This window comes from Microcebus murinus, chromosome 8 (assembly GCF_040939455.1).
Source record: "Microcebus murinus isolate Inina chromosome 8, M.murinus_Inina_mat1.0, whole genome shotgun sequence".
In the NCBI taxonomy this organism is placed as follows: Eukaryota; Metazoa; Chordata; class Mammalia; order Primates; family Cheirogaleidae; genus Microcebus; species Microcebus murinus.
In genome coordinates, this window is record NC_134111.1 from 27,123,778 (window position 1) to 27,144,930 (window position 21,153).

Genomic DNA, 21,153 nt, shown 5'->3' on the forward strand with positions numbered 1-21,153 from the left:
TGTCTACCATTTTTCTCTTTTCGCAGTTGGAGTCTTTATTGGAGTTATCTTGTTTTTGCTTTACCATTGATGTAGATGTATAGAGGAGGGAGGGAAAGAACTTGTCTTCTTAGTTCACAGGTCATGGGGTCACAAGAAGCCACCTCGAGCTTGAATAGAGAGAAATATAATAACTCAGTGACCGACAGACTTTGAGCTGGATGCAGTAAGTGGATTGTGTCTTTTCAGGATATTCTTGAATGTGCTCTATGTGTGGGAAAAGGGTGAACAGGACTATGGGAACCAGAGGGCAGACAGTGGCAGAGATTATTAGCTGTTTTTTTTAAAAAAAAATCTAGTCTTTTCATACCTACTTTTCCCAGCCTCTTTTACATTTAATTGTGGACATGTGACAAGGTCCAACCAAAAGAATGTGAGTAGTGGAGATGTACGTCATATCCAGGCCCAGCCCGTTAAGAAATGCCTCTCTATTCTTTTCTCTCTTACCTGCTGGTTGGGAAGGCGATAATCTCCATGGTGACCTTGGAAGCCATGCGTTGAACATGGCGGAGCCTCCATCAGCCTCGATCCTCCAGTGACTACACGGAGGAGGGCCCATCTATATGTTTATGCACTCAGTACCACTATCTAAATAACAAAATTTCTCTTGAATTTGCACCCTTACACATTTTCTGTTTAGAATTTTTTTTTTAAGCAATTAGTCTCCTCTAACTAACATAACTCTCATCATCGAATGCCTTCCCTGTACCTGCTGAGTTTAATAAATTGTTCTCACTGGGTGCTCTCCTTTTTTTTTTCCCACTGATTCATGCACACTCTAGGTGGTAGTTTCAATGACTACACAGATGACTTACGTCCTATTCAAGGTGGTTTTTGCTCCTCTTGAGTTTTATGCCATTCTCCATGTAGTTGATCTTATTGGTAGTTTCATCTCTGTAATTTTTAGTTGTATGCATTGTATATATGTAATGTGGTTTTAAATAAAATGGGAAACATAAGGAAGTTGCTCTCTAGAAAATTAGAACAGAGTGAATGTAGACTGGGTAAACACATGGTATGGCTCTCCCACTAGTATTGCCCACTCCATACACTTGGAAGTTGAGATTAAACAAAAACATTCAGTTAGAGATGCAATAGTTTTTGGGTGTGAAGGGATAAAATGAATTTGGGTCTGGAACAGTCAGTCTGGACTTTCAGACCTTCTTATAAGCTAATATTGACAACTATGCAGTAAATCTGATTACTGCAGAATCATTTGATACTAAGACCCAGCAGTTTGGATTGACTATGACCATGTAGCCTCTACACAGCTTTAATTTCATCCTTGTATCATCTTGGTAGTATACTGTAACATTTCTCTCATCCTTTTCAACTTGCAAGGTTGAAAAAAATTTCTAGAAGGTAGCATATTAAAAAAAAAAAACCCAGAGTGTTACTCATTTAAATAATTTATTTTTCAATCAGGGACATCAGTTTGATGATTAATACACTGCATTCATTTTCTCCTTTTAAGAAACCTGGAACAAACAGGCTTGCACGGTGTATATATAATTCATTTAGGTGTTGAAGTCTGAGCCTACATTTGTAAGAGAAAATTTCAAACGAGCCATAATTAATATGTCACTTTAGGAGGAGCAGTGGGATGAGGGGGTGGACATAAATGGATCTACCTGATGTTCTTGCAGGGTATGTGTGGAAAGGAGAAATTAAAGTTAATGCACAAAGAAAGGACCAGCTTTGCAAGCTTATTTCTTTGAGTTCATGCCAAAGTAAATAGGTATATCTGTGGGTATCTCTTTCTGGAGGTGTGGAGAGCATAGGTTAAGTGTGATGGACTGCAGCACATTTCAGGAGAGGAAATTTGAAGAGTGGATTAATCTAGAGTCAGCTTTGTTTTTCTCGCCTGCACTGCCATTTACTGGGTGAGATGTCAAAAGCTATTCAGCCATTCCAGCTCATAGTTTCTCTCTTGAATAAAGAGAACCAACAGCAGTCCCTTTTCTAGCTCATGTATTAATAAGCGATATATTGAAGGTAGAAATGCTATACAAACATACATCACACTATATGCTTATATCTGTCTTCCATGAGATTTTGACTCCATCACCATTGGCATAGGAATTTGGTATTTCGATCTAGCTAAAAAGACAGTCTGGCAGTCCTTTCAGACTGATTGTCAAGTATTCCCCATGAAATTTCAAGAATTCGGTTCTTTTCCACATACACAGGGTCCAGAAGCATTTCCATTCTATCACTGTGATGAAACATGTTTGGGCCACTCCAGACAGAAAGCACTACTTCTCTTTTTCATTCTGATGGATTTCAGGACCATCACTTAAGGATTGTGAAGGAAGGGTCTTCTTTCCTAGGCTTGGCCCTGCAGGATTGCTCCCGTGTCTTTGTCCCTATCCAAAGCCATTACAGAATCATTGGCCCAGTGAATCATCCAAAACAGGAAAAAAGGCACGAATCATTTCAGGGGTACTATTTGATTACTATTTGGCAAATAATACATCTTCTAGCTATTCTCAGAATCTCATTGACATATCTTTACACATAATGGTAGAGCTTTTAGGTGAAAGAGATTGGTATTAAGAATAAGGAGGTTTACTACCCTCGGTGATCAAATCTTTGTGGAGGATTGTGCCCAGTTGAGGTGCCCCTTTTAAAGAGGTACCTGGAAGACCAGTGGGCCTAGGGGCGGGCAGAAGAAAAGACAGTAAGATAACTTGATGACTATTCTTTGAGGGACTGCTATGGAAAGTGAGGACATTTAGTCTGGAAATGAGATGCTTTATGGGAGCCAAGGTATCACAATTATAGTGTATTGTTCCAGAGAAGTAAAACAAGACAGAACCAGTGGATATACATTACAGAAGTAGAATTTGGTTGAATAAAATGGATGGAAACTTTCTAATAATTGTTGTTAAATGATGGTAGTGAGGTCCATGTCACTGAAATTATACTAGTGGATGCTCGTAGTTTATTTATTAAATGTGTTTGAGAACTTTGAGAAAGAAGTCACATCACTTGAATTTCAAAGTATGGGGTTGGGTTAAGAGTGCAAACTCAGGAATCAGCAGGATTGAAATTTCCTTCCAGATTCTATCATATATTATATGGGTGTCTTTGATATTTAATATTTTGAAGCTTAATTTTCTCATCTATAAAATACAAATGATCACAGTGTTTACCTGATAGGGTTACTGTGACTGTTATCTAAGATAATGTATTTAAAATGTGTAGTACAGTTCTGGAAGACAGGAGGTGATCAAGAAATGAATAGTATTTATTTATTATTTTTAATAATATTATTATTGCTGCTATATGACTTTCAACCTAAAGAATTGTGTATGATGATATTCTAAAAATATTGCAACAGATTTATTTCTCTGGAAGAATATCCTAATATAGCTAATACTTTAATTTTTTTCCATAGCTAGAATTGTGTTTATTAATAAATCATTAAAATTTGCATCTTATTTATAGGATTGCTGATAATTTATGCTGCATTCTGTGTTTGTATAGAAAGTCCATTTAACCATTCCTTAATAAAGAGGACATTCACAAAGTAAATGCTAGTGATGAGCAAAAAAGGAAACTACCTAGGAAAAAAATCAAATTATTTTTCTTCCTTTTTATAATATATCGGTCCTTTGAGGGTAGATCGAGACTTTACCCAACACACCAAGCTTTTATCTGCTATTGTAGGAGAGTCTATTTTATGACAATAAATTGTTAGGAATTAATTATGTTGTCAGCTACTTGTTCGACATTAACAAATCATGGAGAATTTGAAATGAACACAAGTTTTTGTTGTCATTGGGTTGTTGGAGGTTTAACATCTCACCTTGTCAAAAATTAGAACAAGTAGCTAGAGAATTTGTAGAAAAAAATTATCTAGGGAAAATTCACATTAATAGCCTTAAGTGTCTAATTAATTAAATGCCATTTTTTTGCATTCACATAAACAGGTTTAATTTTATAGGAGTTTGCAATCTGTGATATAGGACTTGTAATTTCTGTGAGTTTCTTGAAACCTCTTTCTATGTTCTGCTCTAGTTTTCTCTGCTTTCATAAATTTTGGTGTTAGAAAACTGTTAGTCATAAAAAGGCATTTATAGTTCAATATAATTTTCCTTCTTTTTCTTTTATTTTCTTTAAAATGCAGTTTTAAAGTAATAAAGTCCTTCCTTCTGTAAATCTTCAATCTTTTTTTCCTAAGGGAAGATTAATTTGTAAATATGCTAATGGATTTGTATAATATTAAACTTTCCCAAGAAAAAATTATATTACTTCATGTGAATGAACACATCTATCTTATTCAATTTATAAACTAATGGCTAAAAAGCCCAAAACTGTTTCCTACTATGTGTCTTATAACTAAAATGACTGCAGGCACAGCCACAAACTTGGCATTTCACAGCAAATTTATTGGCTGAAAATTTTTTTCTTTCCCTTTATTGAGTTTTCCTCATTTAGCTGTATTTGGATTCTAGCTAATAAAATGCAATTTCTCTTACAGAAAGGTGAAAAAGTAAACATGCCGCTCAAAATAGAAGCGATTTCTAAACAGGAAGTAGACTGAAAAGAACAAATGCTTAGTTTAAAAGTGCTGTCAGGAGCAGGGATGCTATGATGGAGATGTTCCCACAGCTAAGTTTCATTAGAACAGCAGGGTGACTTCCTAGGCTAGGCAGTGAGCAATGGACTTGGTGGGTCAGTTAGGTAGATACTCAGATATTACACATGAGGAACTTAACCTCTCCTCATCTTGGTTATTGCTTTATACATATTTTCACCAGCTAGATCATGCCGCTGCATAAATTACTTCCTGGAGTCAGGCAAAAATACCTTGGTGTCCTGCTAGTATCCTGAGATGACCTTAAGAGTGATTGTGGACTATTTCCCCTTGGTGATACCCAGAAATCTGAGGTGAAATTCACATTACTTGGGCATCTCCCTCTGAGGGACTCAAGGAGAGCTGGCTGGACTCATGGGAGAAATAAGCAGGAGGGTAAGGGGCTCTAAAATGAGAATTAACACTCACAGTTCCATAAACAGACCTAGAAATGAACTTGGACTTCTGATAGTTCTTTCCAATAATTACTCTATTTTCATAAAGCCTCTCTACTAGTAACTTGAAAGAATCCTTATTCATGGGAAGATTACCATGAAGGGCAATTATGGCAGTCATCTCAATTCCTAATATTTTCCAGAAGAGTAAGTATACTGGGAGGATACTGTGTAATGTGAAGAGAAAACGGGGTCTAGTTAGCAGTGCCCATAAAGGTAAGAAAGTAGCTATAGAAAATAATTTATAATAATGTGGTGTTTCAACTTGTTTTGTTCTTAAAAACCGGGCCTTTACTTCCTGTACTTTTGTTGATCTTCATGGCATGATTTAGGGAAAGTGATTTAAATTATTTTTGTGTGAGTTTTGTTAAATGGGACCGACTGACTACCTCAATGCATGCCTGTGCTATGGATTGAATTTGCCAGGTTGTTTGGATTGCTTGTGATAGAAATGCAATTTAAACTGGTTTAAGCTGGGTGGTAGGTAGAAAGGAAGAATGTATCGGCTTGAAAAGTCTCAGAATGCAGTGAGATTCAAACATTGCCATATCTTGGTGCTCACATTATGCCACTAGGGACTGGTTGGCTTTCATCTCTCAGATCTGCTTTCCTTTGTTTGGTTCTATTGTTGGCCAACTTTTACCTGTAGCCATCAGCCACATTGAGTTTCTCTTTCACAACGGTTCTAGCAAATTCTAGGGCTGTAATCATCCATCTGGGATCAAGGACCCACCCTGAAGTTAGCATGTGAGGGTCAGTCCCATATAACACACATAGACAAAGAGTGGGAGAATGGTCTTTCCTTAGGGCAAGGTAGGATGCTGATTCCAGAAGCAGGAGGAACGTGTGATGTTCAGGCAAAAAGAGAATGTCTCCAACACCATTATTCATTGAAGAGGCATGACATAAGAAAAGGGACCCAAGTGGAAAACCACCCACAGGGGCATTTTGCTTTCACTTAAAGAGTACTCAGGCCGTTCTTTGTTGGAGCCATGCCATTCAAAGTGATATGGTTGATTGAAATGTTGTCTAGATTCATCTAGTTGTAGCTGGGAAATAAAACATATCCTTGGCTTAGGAGCAGTTTTGTAATGTTATCTATGTTTCGTTTCTTCCAACTAGAATATAATTTCTCCAAAAGCAGGCACTGTATTATAGTCTTTTATCGTACTTTTTTAAGAACATACATAGCACAGCTCTGGACACAAAGAAAACACCATATACTTTGGGTGGATTCATTTCAGCTGTTTGTAATGCTTATCACACTGAGGGATTTCTCAGAGATTTTTCTCAAAACCCACCCTCACTGAGAGCTACATTTGTTTCTCATCTTTCCATATTACTTGAGGAGTCTGAATATGTCCTTTTAACGTGCCTCCAGGTTTCTGTGCTTTCTCTCACACCACCAACGCTCTGTCTGGCAGAAGCTGGGACCACGCCTGCTGTCTTTCTTCCCATACTGAGGGCTGTGCTGTGCAAAGTACTGCTGCATTCTGCTTTCCTGATCCGCTTTGCATAAATGCCTGGAAGAAAGTACTTTTATGGATATAATCTAAAAGAGGGCAATACATTGAACATTATTTTGCTTTAGCATATTCCACAGGTTAAATCCATTAAAATACTGCTACAGTGAAATTTTATAGACAGCCAGTGTTTCTCAAATCTTAACAATGGTTTCTCAAATCTTAACAATGGTCAGCTAGTTTTAGGACGTATTTGATACATTGCAATTAGAAAACAACCAGATCATTAACAGAGTATCCTAAAAATATAGAATTGTAGTAGTCTGTAAGAGTTCTTGATTCAGTTTATAGAAGGAACCTTAGAAATAATATAGTCCAGGAGTCGAAAATAGATTCATCTTGTGTGCCAAATTTGATCAGTTAATGGTGGCTGCCTGGAGAGCTGTGTTACGAAAGAATTTATGGCTAAGTCCAGACTTAGTGGGAAAAAGTGCTGGAAGATATTTTTTAAAAATGTTTACCGTGGTTAAAGAAGGGGAGAGTAGCACCATATGTACCACCTATTTGCCTACTCTGCACAGTCTCTCATTTTACATAATTAGATAAATTTGTCCAAGATCATATTCCTAGTTAGTAGCAGAGCCCAGTCTTTTTAGCTCTGCTTCTCAATATTTTCTCAAAGGCTCTTTCCAAATGTGCTGAGATAGGTCTGCCCAAGCAGTCAGAAGGGAGTCTGATGTGTCATCTAACCTCTGTAATGATTAACTAAATGTGGCATTTAATGAAATTATATATTCTTTTATTACCCAAGAAATCGTCAACTATTTATTGACCATGTACTATGTGCAAAGTAGACATGGTGCTTGGCACAGTTGATAAGCATGACATCTCAATTTGTTCCTCAGTTGTTGATTATTTTTTTCCTTCTCTTTTGATAACTTTGGTAGAGTTGATAATTTCTGTACCAGAAGAAAGGAGCTGGATTGTGTCATGATTCATCTCTGCCATAATGTTTTGCTTTCATTCACTACCAATCTGGTTCTTTGAACTCTAAAGTCTACTGCTTAGAAACAGATAAAGGAGAAACGCACAAGCACTTCACTAATATCCTGTGTATATTATCCACTTTCCTTAAAAAGTACTGCCCTTTGGATTCTATGAAAAGTCTCATGAAAATTGAATTATATTCAAGGGAATCAGCAGCACATAATGGACCTGGTTTTTAATAACAGGTGTCTAACGTGTGCATGCGACATGCAAAATATGCTGATGCAAATGGATGATTGCATGTGCAAAAATATGCAGATTAATGTGCAAACAGATGTTCAAATAATTTCCCATTATTGCATGCCATTACCCTTTTTGAATGCACAACTGCATATTTTGTATACAGATATGTTTACATTATTTGTATATCATGTGTGCAATTTATACACATCTTTTCAAGTATTGGTCTCCATCCTGTCCCTAATTGGGAAGCCTTAACTTTCCAATGCATTTTTCATTCCCTGAGAGAGTTCTCTGCAGATAGTGGAAAATACTATGACTACCATTAGAAAGCTCAATATCACCAGAAGATAAATGCTAATTTTTATCTGTCTCTCTTTGTTAGAAATGTGGTCCTTTCCTATCAATACAGCTTTTGATGTCAGTGTAATAAAATGTAAAATCTGTGCAGATTCTCAAACTGTCAAAACAACAGTATGCACTTAACGAAACTTATCTAGCTCTTGGTGTTTAATTTTTTGTTTTGTTGGTTTTTCTTCCATCTCCATTCCTGCAGAGTTATCAGTACTCGCAGATAACCCCATGAAATATATCTTTGATTTTGAGGTAGAAGAAACCTTTGCTTATGATGAACTCTTTTAGGGATTTTTTTCCTGGACAATTTCAGATATCAGATCAAGAAAAAGAAAATAAAATAAAGTTAGAATTTCATTTTTATACCAAGCATTTTAGATGATTTGCTCCAAATTGCTATATTTCATTAGAAAGTTGGTTTAGTCTTTTCAGATATAGCACCAAAAAACTAAAATTGCAAAAGCTTGATATCTTTCTTTGATAGTTGTTCCTAACATGACAATTTAACGTACTCCAAAGTAGATATTTCCAAAATATTTTACCATATCACCTTTTTCCTTAAGCTGAGTTTTGGCATCATTTTATTCAAAATCTTCATATATTACTTCATTAATATGGCATTTTATTCAATCATCATTATTTTAAATTATCTCCCAAAGAAACATTGAAATATATATTGTCTCTCCCACTCTGCTAGAATCCAGAGATATCTGTGTATAAATAGAATTTAAATACCAGATAGTTCCTGAGGGGGTGGGAAAGGAGGGGAGAAGAAGACACCGAAGACACTTATAGAGAATTACTGCTCTGTTTTATAAAGAAAAATTATAGGTGAATCATCTATTTTTATCCAACTGGTGGGGCAACTATTAAAATACAAAGTCTCATATATTGTTGCAATTAAAAAACAGTGCATGGGGGGGGTGTTTAGCGTGGTTGTTACTTCTTTAAATGTAGTTAAACATAAAGGAAATGTTGGAAACTAATATTTAAGATATAGTATCTCATCTGTAATCTCTGAAGAAGTTGTACATGTTCTCAAGTGCTGAAACTTGAAGCGAAGAGAAGATAAGAGTTAAATGTTTGCTCGCTTTTGAGGTGCCTCCCCTCCGATGCCACTTATTATTATGAGTTCCGAGGCATTAAATCTAAAGTCCCATCAACTCACATCTTACAGCCCTGCCTGTCTGTGGACAGGACCCTGTCTGTCTGTTTCCTCTATTGCACTATTTTGTTTGTACTACTGTAATCATTTTGCTGGCCCAGATCTGTGTGGGTGTGCTGGCAGCTTTACAACAAAGTTACATGGGAACAGAGTTAAGGTTGAATATTTATTAGAAGAAGCCATCTGGCGTCAGGCTGTCTGTACAGGGGGGCTCGTTCCTTTGGTAGGCTCTCCTCTTTCTCCCGAGCTCTTCCTCCCTTTCTCTTTCCTGCTCTCCCTCCCCCTGTTCCTCATTTCACAGTTCTGAAAAAGTTGAATATGCCTTTCTAACCCATTAATTTTGTCCTTTGCATTTAAGCTCTTTTTTTTAAAAAAAAAAAATCATCAGATCATTCTGTTTCTTTTAAAATTGTTGTCTTTTCCTGGAGGCAGCTTGTTGCTTGTTCCCACAATGGCAGTGCCCACAGAGGGTCACCATTAGAAGACATTGGCTTCACATGTGGGCTTACTAGCTGCCCTAAACGTCCATTTGCTGTTTCTGCTTTCCTTTCTTTCTTTCTTTTCACCTCCAGTAGGAAAACTAATATAAAAGCATCTCACTTTCGAGCCAGGTGAATGTGCACATAAGCCATCAGATGCATTCCTGGAGGGTAAGTGGTCTCTCCTGCCATTTTGCTCCACTTCAACGATGTTAAACTGCTCACTAAATCATCTCCGAGTTGCTTAGTTTCTTCATTTGCAATTTTGGTGCGAGTCAGTTGTTTGTTTTCCTCTTCTATGAATGTTCCTCTTTTCTTTCCTTTTTTGTTGTTGTAGCTACAAATCTCTCTGCTTTTGTGTGTCCTCCCTGCTGTACACATGGCCTCTGCTGAGAGCCCCCCCCCCCAGTTCGTGCAGTTTGTCCTGGAGCTGCAAGTGTGCTTCACAAGATGTCATTAGCACCAGCCTGACTGAACGAGACCCATTTCGAAATACGCACAGTATGTACCCCATGGAGCTGGGGGAAGGAGGCCCATGAGCCAATGATCACCATCACACTTGAAAATCCATTCAGACGTGGCAACAAGCATTTTGTGCATGCAAAGGGGGCCTGTCATTCCTGCTTTGCTTCTTGTGGGATGACAGCCAAATTCTGGGTTAGCCTCAGTTACGTCCCCACAAGTTAACATCTCCCCCCTACTCTGCAATGTGGGAAACTGCTCGGAGAGAGATTCCATGGTGAGATTGCACTATGGAAAAGAAGATTTCTGTAAGGTCTGATAAAGCTGAAGTGATGCATTTCTCCTGATATTGGAAGGGTGGTGATTTGTTTACTCAGTTCCCTATTTATCCGGAGTACAGGAGTTATCATAGGCATCAGATGGGAGAAATTAAAAGATCAGTGCAGCATCGAAAACTTCCAGTACAGAGGGGCTATTAGGAATCTAAAGAGTTCAACAAGCCTGAATCAAAGTCAGTTTAATAACAACGGTCTCTGCTCCATTGTAGTGTTTTTGTTTTTTTTTCCTGAACATAATTTTTCATCATTTTCTCAGGTGGGCTATGGACTAGCCAGTCACTTTAGTAGAGAGCCCTCATTTCAGGCAGCTTCAAATGCCTCATCATTTCTGAATGAGTTTCAGCTCCAGGAGATTTCAGCACTGGAAGAATTGCAATAAGCTATGAAACTTTATCCCTTCTCAAGACTCTTCCGAGTCACTGGGGAGCTCTGGCTTCCACGGGTAATGGTAATCGCTCTGCTCACTCAGAGAAGGAAGGTACCACCTCAGGGGTCACGTGACAATATCAGAGAGGTTAAATCAACTTCCAGCTGAGGTTTTACAGATACATTTGGGATCTTGGAATGATATTACCATATTATTGTGCTTTTACTCTTGTTTCTTTTGGCTCAGGGCTGAGGGAACGGTCTTGTGTAATAGATTTACCCAGAGAAGGCTTCACCTGATCTGAGCAAGACTGGGCTCCAGTGTCACCCCGTTTTGGTTTAACGGATAAGCAATGTCTCAGACAGAAATGTTGTTGGTATTCTGAGACTGGTATTTATCTTTAATTTTCGAAAGACTTAGTCAGGAAAAGAATCCAACACAGTATCTCAGGGGAGATGAGCATGGGATAAGAGTAATAGCTATTAAAATAAGAGAGGCGTTCAGGGAAATGAATGGTCATTTGATGCTTTTTTTTTTTTCCTTTCAAATATCTGCCAAATAAAAGAGTTACCTGATTCATATACCACTGGGATATGTAGTTATGCCTATTTTTAAGAACTTATGCATTCACCTATGTTTTCCTGCAAAAACTTAATTGGATAAAGAAATAGCTTTAACCCTAATGGTCACCCTAATCATCAAGATTTAATTATGGGTTATTCACTAGCAAATTGTAAGGAAAAAATAACATCAAATTTTCATTATATATATATCTCCTAAAAACAAAGCAAAGGTATAATACCCGGGGAAATTGCTTTGGATATAGTAAGTTACCCTGACTTTCTTAAGGAATGAAATATCTGTTATTAAAGGATGAATATGATTCCTGTTCTGAAGGATTTAACAATCTTACACAGGATACCAAAAAGTCTAATTACTAATTGAAATACCTAAATACAACGATGACCACATCATATCCGTTTATTGCCTATAAATTTATTGATTTATTTCTCTTTATTTGAGTATTGAATATATGCAAGAAACTGTGTTATATATGCTAATTTGTTATGTTTTCTCTCAAGGACCTTCCAGTATAGTTTGGGCGGAAGGTCTTTCCACTCGTTATAACAAATAGAATTGAGTAATCATCATAAAAGTGATGAAAACAAGGAGCTAGTGGGGATGGCCGGGGAAGGCTGCACTGTGATGGTGATAATTATTCCGGGCCTTTAGGAAGGTTTTAACAGTTTCAGAAAGTTCCACCCATACATAGAAAATGGTCCATCTTAGAGCATTAGAATATCTGTACAGTACTAGTGAAAAAAGAAGGCCAGGATTGCATTAAAGAGGATCTCAAACACCAGAGTAAAGAACATTCACTTAATTTGAGGGACAGCTGGTAGCTATTTGAGCAGATAGTGATAAAACCATAGTGGTGGTATACGAAGATTCATCTGGCCACATTTTTGGCATCTGTAATGTGGAAGAAGTTAGACCACAGTTTTACTCCTATGAAAGCAGATTAAATTGCACAAGGTAAGGGCATATATATCTGAGTTGGAAAGAATGGGATAGAAAATAAAAACCTGTAAGTATGCTTGAAGCTCTGACTCAAAGGGGGAGCGGGGACATGGGCAATATACGCAACCTTAACATTTGCACCCCCATGATATGCTGAAATAAAAAAAAAACAAAACCCTAGTAAAAAGATTGACAGACTTTGGACAACCTAACTGGATGAAGAGGAAGAAGACAAAGATGCGGTCTAAAATATTGAGCTTGGCATGCATAAAAATTGTGGGAAAAAATAAACAGAAATAGGAAAGTCATAGAAGGAAACAAGTTTTAAGGGTAAAGTGGATATTTTGATTTTGGATGCGTTGAGTTTGAGATGTCTGAACAACATCTAGGTGGCAGTCTCTAGCGTGCAGCTGAAAAAAAGAGGCGGTATGGTTCAAAGGAGAATCAGCATGAAAACCGGAGATTTGTGAGTTATATGTGGAGACATGATAATTGAATGTGTGGAAATGAATGACATTTTCAATGAAAAGAGTTTAGAAAGTCAAAAGAGAAGGCGTCTCAAGATCTTAAATAGAATATTAAGAAAATCATCTATTTAAAGAGTAGGAGAAGAAAGTAGAGCCAATGAAGTAAATATTGATTAGAAAACTATCAAAAGGTAACCAGACAATGCAGACAGAGCAAGTTGTGTAATGAGTTTGGAGAAAATTGAACCTGAATGGATTTATCAGTGATCTGACACAGAGACCATTAATTGGAGTGAAAAGTATTGGAGTGAAAGGCCATTTTGAAAAGGGTGCATGGATAATGACAAAGTGAGAAAAGAAAGGTTGACAGTTTTTTTTTTTTTTTTTCAAGAAATTTGGCAGTAACAGGTGAGGAAAATATAGGCGACCTCAAAGAAACAAGAGAAAGTAATCTTTAAATTGGAGAGACCTGAGCTCATTTGTGAGCAGAGGCAAGATTAAAAATCTAGGAGAGAAGAGGTAACCACAGAGTATAAAAACTGTCTTTGAGGCTTTTGCATATTTTTCCATATCTTTTTGCATATCTTTCCTTATTATAGCATAGCACCATCTCTTGATAATGGAAGTAATACATTTCTCATTAAAAGAGATACAAAAAAGTATAAAAAAGAAAATAAAAACAACCTATAATTTTCCATCCAGTGACAACCTGTCTTAATCTTTGGGGGTTGTGTGTGTGTGTTTGTGTGTGTGTGTATCACAAAATTGTGATTATATTATATGAAATAGTCAGCTTTGTTAGTTATGTTTAGGTTCTTAACATTTATATATTCATTCTTAGTTTTGGGTTTTTAGAGCTATCTGAATTTTTTGCTATTAAACTATAATAAATATCTTTTTACATGTATATTTTTCACCATTGCTTATTTATTTATGATTATAATTGCTAGAAGTAATTTCTAGAATAAAAAAAAAAACACCTTTCATACCAACTTTCCAATTATCCAAAATGGTTCCTTACAAAGAGTAAATGCTCATGAAATATTTGTTGAATGGATAGATCAATAAACAAATAAAAACATGTACTAACTTTCCTTCCAAACAGCAGTGCATTAGTTTAACTAAACCCTAATAAACATGGAGTATTATGTTACTCTAGTTCTTTCTAATTTGACAGGTAGAATGAGTATCTTACAGTTCCTTTTCTTTTGTAACAAATAAGGCTGTATATTGTTTTTCATATTCTTATTAGCACTTTGTACTCCTTTTGTGACTGGATTGTTCTTGTAATTAGGTTTTTAGGTTTATTTACTCATTTGCACGAATGATTTACATACTAGGGCCAAAATAAATCTCTCTAAAATGTTTTCATAGCCTATTGTTTGGCTTTTATTTGTGTTATTTGGAATTTTCTTGTAGTGTTTTATGGTCAATTCTATTTGTAGCTGCAGCCCCCTACCCCTGGCTGGTAGCCGGTACTGGTCCATGGCCTGTTAGGAACCAACCACTTCCTACACTCCCCAACCTGGGCTGTGGAAAAATTGTCTTCCATGAGACACAGGAAACAAGAGTGGTGGTGGGGGGAGCACACAGCAGGAGGTGAGCCGCCTGCTAGCCAGCAAAGCTTCCTCTGTATCACAGCAGCTCCCCATCCCTTGCATCACTGCCTGAGCTCTCCACCCCACCCCCACACAACCCCCCCCCCCATGCATCCATGGAAAAATTGTCTTTCATGAACCTGGTCCTTGCCAAAAAGGTTAGGGACTGCTGATTTATAGGATAAATATATAATTTAGTTTTTAAAAGTTCCAAATAATAAACTAATTAGTAAATAGTAGTTTACAACTGATAGGTTAGATCACCTTTCTTGCCATATATACTTTTGTGTATGAATTATGATTTGCTCCTGAGCTGTTGTTTGTATTACATTTTCTGTCTGCTGATTTGGGGGATAGTTACATACCATTTTAGTTCTTGTGCTTCTATGATGCCTTTAAGTTTTCCATCACATGCCTGTATTTTTGAAATTTCCTGTTCTATTCTCTGTATACCCTTTCAGATGCATTTTGGATCTTTTAAAATACAAAACAAATCCCATTGAGATTTTATTCTGAATTTAGTATATCTTGATTGTTATAATGTTCAGGAAAGGGGACCTGTCTTTTGATTTATTCCAAACTCTTATATCCTTTGGCAAACCTTGATTTTTTTCTTTATATATGTCTCATGTTTTTCATGTCGTTTTTTCCTATATATTTTATATTATATTTTGTAGTGATTATGAATAAAATCTTTTTAACCTCTGAATGGTCATTACATAATATAGGAACATTAGATTTTGTAAATGTAATTGCACTTAGACTGTCAACTTAGCTCTTTTATTAATTAAAATTCTAAATTTATTGATTTTATGGATTTTCCAGTTATATAATCATAACATCTGCATGTAGGGATAAATATTACTCTTCATTTATAATAGTTATACAACTTATTTCTACTCCGTGTTATATATTGCATTATTCAAACTTTCAAGAGGTGTGTATGTGTGTGTGTATGTGTGTATACACATAAAAGGGCTGTCCGGAAAGTATCCAGCCATTGTTAATATAACAAGGACATAGTTCATGGCTGGATACTTTCTGGACAGTCCTCCTATGTACATATATATTTGTGTGTGTGTGAATCTCCTTGAGGATCACATTTTTCAACTATATACCCCTAGAACCTGCCATTTTGCTAGCCAGAAAGATTATTATGTACTAAGCACAGTGTTAAATGCTTAATCTTCCATTTCTCATTTTATCTTCAAACTGGTACATGAAGAAGATATTGCTTATTTTACAGCTGAGCAAACTGAATGCCAGAGAGATTAAGAAACTTGCCTGTGTTTGGGTAGCTACAAAATTATAGATCAGGTATTAGAATCCACATCTGTCTGGCTTTAAACTACATATATGACATGTATATCCACAAAGTATTTGTTGACTGACAAAGTAAGTGACTGATTGACTGAATGAATAAACAAATGAATAAAAGATATCAGATCAAATAGGATAAAAAGCACAAGAGAGAATTAAATTTTGAAAAACATTTTATATATTTTCCCCTAAAAATGGAGGGATGAAGGCCAGAGAGCAATGGTAATGCAGTGGTAGTTTTGAGATGGAGTGAATGGAATTTAAGATATGTATCCTATATGACATTATTCTTCTTACTAAAGAGAGAAATAAAGTCAGAATAAGGAGCATGAAGCAATTGAAAGACAGGTTGAAGATTGAAGACAGGGGAGATGGTTTGAAAGCTACCGAGGGACTATTATTATTAATAGCAGTACAGAAGAGCTTTCTGAGCAGCTGTGAGGGTCCAGGAGAAGTTGTAGAGCCTTGCTAAGTCTTGGGATCATTGGTCATGCTCTCTCATTGAGCCAGAAATCACATGGACCAAGGAGCTAGGCAAAGGTTCAAAGATACTACAAGGGAGAAATAGCATGAAATATGGAATGCCCTATATGATACATACCTGATTTTAGCAACTTGCATGGTTCCATTTTAAGTGCTGGATTATTTATTTATTTATGAGAAGGGTAGAAAAATCTTCCCAATATCCTCTAAATGGTATAAATCAACATATGCTTCTAGGTATTTAATAAATATTTTTATAACATATATTTCATTTCATGTTTATCAGAGAAAAATAATGTACAATTTCTCCTTATAGTCAAAATGATATCATTGGCTAGTTACCTTTCAGGATTATTACTTCTCTTGTTTGTCAGTCATTGCTTAATATGTCTGTCAGTGATAATATTTAGGTTAGATTATAATTCAGTAACATGGAAAACATTTTAAAATTAAGTAGTGGTATAAAATTTTACTAGTATCAATTTATATGTTTATAGCAGTGATAGTCTAAAAGGTCTCTTATCTAAGTCATTAGTATAAATATATATCTAACTCCTTATTTAGTCTTTTCATCCTCTTTCTCTATCCTCCTCTGTCTCTCTTTCTCAATTGCAGTTTTCTTGTTAGGGCAGGCTATTATGTTCTGGAAACAACTGGAAGGGTAATAGCTACCTCAAATTGAGAAAAGTCAGAGCAGAATGACCTAGGTTTCATGGAGCAGCCTCGCATAAGCCATGGCTAGAACAGAACCCACATGCCCAAAGACACAAGGTGGCAGGACAAAGATTTAGAGGTCGGGTGATATGAACACTGAGAATGTTCTGGTATTTCGGAGTGAACAGCACAGTACCTGCTTAAAAAACTCTGAGGCTGTGTTAATTTAATGAATTAGCCACTTACCCAATTTTCTTCCTCCACATATGCCTAGGAAAGATGATTCTGAAACTGTCAGCATGATGACTGTCCAGTGGTCAATTGGTAGGACTACCAGGAAACTACAGTTAAATTTTATCAATTGACTCTTTCTTGTTTCCTGAGGTTGAAATGGGTCAGTCAGAGAATGTAACTAGGGGTTTCTATGCATGTGTAGTGCCATTAGTTTTAGTCCCCAATTCAAAACAGAGATTGTAATTTGCTTCTCAGTTTCATTCAAATGTTGCACATATACTCACTTCTAATGCATGTAGAAATTATACAAAATATCCATATTTTAATTTTTTTTCATGTTAACTAGCATTGTTTTTTTTTTTTTTTTTTTTTTTTTTACCATAGTCCTTTATAAAACATTTACCAGTACTGCCAAAAAAGGCATGTTGAAGATATCTTGCACACAGAGGGATTTAAGTTGATTCCTCAACTACTCAGAAAAAAAATCCCAGCTGTTTAAATCAGGCAGAATCAGACCTAATTTACGAATTAGTGCATTATTTAAACCAAACCATTTTTGGTGCTTTTTACTTGGTCAAACAAAATATTTTTGTTTTTCATGAATTTTTCTTCTAAGCACTAATTTCTTCAGGCTGTTGTTAGTTCACCAAGAAGGCAAACAACTTGCTTTAGTAGGCATTTCAGTAAAGAATTAGCAGATACTTTAATGTCTAGTAATGAAAAAGCTCAAGTATTTTATAATGATATTATATATAATTAAGATCATTTGAAAAAAAAAACCTAAATAGTACTTCTGTAATGATGCATTTAAAAATTTAAAATGGGCTTAAGCATTAAGAATTAGGAACTAATTTGATATTTATATCACATTCTGTAGGAATTACAGTTAAATTCATTTTTCACAAAATATTATGGCTGTACTTTAATAAAATATGGACACCTTGCTGTTTTAGGTTTATGTTCAGAAATTATGAACTTTTCCTATTTTCTCTGAGGCTATGTTACTGCCACTTGGAAACATTATAAATTATCAATTCTTTGGAAGTAATAATTTAAGCAAAAAGTCTTATAAAGTTATAATTAGTTAAGGTAAAAATGTGTTACCTTTGCTCTCGAATAATATTAAACGGATTTAAAATGTTGATATTAAATGCTGAATTCTGCAACACTTATGTATTGAGAGTACATTGGTTTTACACTGTTGATGATTTTCCATATCTTTTAAAATACGTTGTTACATTTTACTAATGTAATAATTGTATTACTCTGAAATGAGAGAAAAATACCTGCTTTAATCAATTTCGAGATAATGTAGTTGGCTTTTGTTTTCTATCGTATAAAGCAGAAGATAAAAAAGGGGGAGCGGTTCTTTGACCTTGAATTTGAAAATAAACAGGGCAACACCTGATAGAAAAAATCTTGGCAGTTCAAAATATACCTTACAAATGACACTATGACATGTTTGTGGACTTTAGTATTTGCATACGATGTGTGCTCTGGTTGGGCTTTGCAGCCCGCTTTTACTTTTAGCTTTTACATTCCACAGAACTTCTAAAAAATCAGTAGGGACAGTGCTGATTAATTTATAATGTTGTTTTGTGTTTCTAAACAAGGTACTTCAGTAATTAAGTGAAATATTTATGATGAATATAAAACAATGCAAATTTATTTGTTTGCCTGAAAGCTAACTTGTTATTTATTTAGATTGATCTTTTGAAAGATTCTTTAAATTGAATCATAGTATTGAGGACGCATGATATTTAAAAAGAGATGGGGATAATACCATGGATTGATGTGTTAGAATATATTATGCTACATTATAAGTCAGACAAAGGGTAATCATAAAAACTTTGACCAAATTGATAAAGAAGTTCTTAGTTTCCCTTGAGGAAGAATATAAACTATACTGAGAGTGGATCAATAATGTACTGTGAAAGGAAAACGTATAACTCAAATATATTCTATAGTGCTCAGTCAGTCCCTTGATTTAAAATAGCGTGTGTGTGTATATGTGTGTGTGATGATAGGAGCATAGAAAAGTTGTAGTCCTGTGTATAATTTTACAGTAAACAGTATAATCATTTTCCTTTATATAATATATATTTACTCTGGATTTATCTCAATCTATGTTAATTGAAAAGACTGCTCTACTTTTAATGTGAGCAACTAAACTATACTTATTCTCCCAGAGACTAATAATGTTTATTACATAGCCTGTGCAAATAAAATATCTTCATATTCATAGGTAGGGGATTGTTCCTTTGGAACAAGGCCATATTTTTCTCGTCTTTCAAGTAATTACTATAAATGAACAATTGCAAACTTTATAAATTTAGTTAACACTACTCTCCTGATCTTTTTCATGATAATGATCATCGAAGTTATGATGGAAATGTTTCAAAAATAACCCCAAAACAAAACAATAAAAACTTTGATGTAAAACTGAAAGAAGAAAAGATTTTGCAGCTAATGGTTGCCTGCTTTCAAGGAAAACTCTTCTGAAGCTACTATGTAGGAAATGTACTGGTTATGCTAACTACATTATTCTGTGTTATGAGATCGTTAGACAGCCATTCATATTAAGCTAAATAATACTTAGTCTTGGAGACTTCATGTGTTGGCAAAGAATAACAAGGTATTAAAGATTATATGTTCACGAATAATAATTGCAGGTAATATTTATTACATTTCTTATGTGTAAAGCACTAATCCTTACCATAATCCTATAGGGGTAAGTACTTTTATTTTGCCAATGGGAAAATTGGGGCAAAGAAAAGTGAAGTACATTGGTCTATAAGAGCTTGGCCCTGAAAAAAAAAAAGAAAAAAAGAAAATTGAAGTACAATTCCTAAGTTCAAATCACTTGTAAATGAAGAAACCAGATTAGAATCCAAGTAATCCGATCCAAAAGCTTCATTATTTGTCCCAAGACATCATTAAAAAAAAATCTATGTTTCACATCTACATCAAAACAAAGGAAGGAGTAAATGTTAATCTAGGCCTTCCCTGTCCAATATGATAACCTCTGGCCACATGAGGCTGTTTAAGATTAAATTTGAATTAATTAAAATGAAATAAAGTTGAAAATTTATTTCCTTAATCACACTAGCCATATTTTAATTTCTTAATAGCCACATGTAGCTAATGACCATTCTTCTCTACAATGCAGATAAGGAACATTTCTAAAAATGCAGAAATTTCTATTGGAAAGTGAAAGTTTTCTTTCTTGATTCACTGACTGTAGGGGCAGTAATTTTCTAAGTCAGGAATAACCTTAGAGAGAGGCCCACATAACACTTAACTGAGGCCTCCAGCCCAGAGCCAGGAGAAACTCAAGGCTCTACCAGCAGCCATGTGGACCTACTTGGAAGCAGATCCTTCAGGCCTCATCGTATCTTCTGATGACTGCAATGCTGCCTACAGTCCTCATGAGAGACTGAGTCAGAACTACTGGTTAAGCTGCTCCCATAATTCAGATCCTCAGAAATTGTGTGAGATAATAAATTTTGTGGTTGAAAGTTTCTGAGTTTTGGGGTAATTTTTAAATACAGAAATAGATATCTAATACAATTCCCAAGTAGCAGTTATGATAGAAATTAATAAATAGTTATTATTTGCCAAATACATTATTGATAAATTTGCAGAGAATACAATAATGGGAAAAACAGCCTGTGCCATCAGGGTACTTACTAATGATTATACTACAAATAAATAAGGTAAGTGAAGGACAAAGTTTTTTGAATATTTCCAATATGTGTGTAGAAGAGATGATTACACCTAGATGAGTGGATAAAGGAAGCCTCCTTATGTGGGTGGTAGCTAAGTCTTGAAGGTTGAATAAGATTTTTATAGGTGGTGTGAGTGCATAAGATGCAAGCATTCCTCTTCTAGGGGACATTATTTAAAAAGGTATGTGGCAGGGAAATTATGGGTGTGTTTGTTCAT